Genomic DNA, 1,185 nt, shown 5'->3' on the forward strand with positions numbered 1-1,185 from the left:
TAAATAGAATGCACTTAACTCCTGCTCATACATAGTTTTTAAATGGTGAAAAACTGTTCAGTTCCCAGTTGCAAGAGACGAAAAATGTTTTTTCCTATAAATAAGGCTATAATAGGGAACTGCACTGCAATAAAAATATGTTTGAAAACAAGAATTTTAATTACACTAAAAGTCACATTAAAAATATCTACCTTTTTTGTGGTATCAGCACTTTGATTTTCAAATTCAAAGAAAGAAAATTACAGGAAGTTAAGGTTGTATCTGCTCAGTGCTCTCACATATGGAGGACCAACTGAAAAATACACATCACTAAATTAGTTGGAAACTTGTATCAGGAGTAGGCTTCTTGTTTTGAAAGAAAAAAAACAAACCCCAAACTACAGCTACTTTAATATCTCACCTATCATTTTAAAACCAAAACTGCTTTTGTCCCTCATCTGTTAGTCAAGTTTCCTTAAGCTACAAGAGGCGATAAGATAGAAGCCCAAAGTGAAGCTCAAAGGCTGTTTATTTGTAAGCTAACTTATCAACAGGATAAATACGGAAGATCAAACAAGAATAAGTGGAGCATTAAGAAACTGGAAGTTAGTAGTTGGTTCCAACCATGTTGCAGCCCTACATTAATAACCAAGTCCTGATTTTATTTTACCTTCTTGTCCTATTTTTTCAAAGTAATTTTTAGAACTATTGAGGAGACATAAATGTCAGTAATAGTTTGGAAAACAAATTATGCATTTCTTCACAGTTTTCCTTTACACTTGGCATTACCTGTCCATCTCTTAATACCAAATGTCTTAAGAAAACTGTTTTTTAGGATGCAAACATGCTGCATTCCATACTGGTATGATTAATTACCTAAAATACAAGAAAATATTATCAGTTGGAGCAAATCATAGCTCAAATCAGAGATAAACTGTTTTCTACCTGCTTAATTTCAACATTAATCAAAATCATATCTTGCTTTTTTCTGCCATGCAAGTATCCATCAGGCTCTAAGACTGTCTTCAACAAGAACTTTTTGGAATAAAGCCAAACCTATTCTACTCCCAAGTTGCTTTTATACTATAAGATCATGTCTCTGTTCCTTTTAAATATGACTATGTATTATGAAGCACATTCAAGCCTTTTTTAAGCATGCAAATTATCAAACAAAATAGAAAAAGGAAAAATCCAAGTTATTTAACA

This window comes from Antrostomus carolinensis, unplaced genomic scaffold, assembly GCF_000700745.2.
Source record: "Antrostomus carolinensis isolate BGI_N321 unplaced genomic scaffold, ASM70074v2 scaffold10855, whole genome shotgun sequence".
NCBI lineage: Eukaryota > Metazoa > Chordata > Aves > Caprimulgiformes > Caprimulgidae > Antrostomus > Antrostomus carolinensis.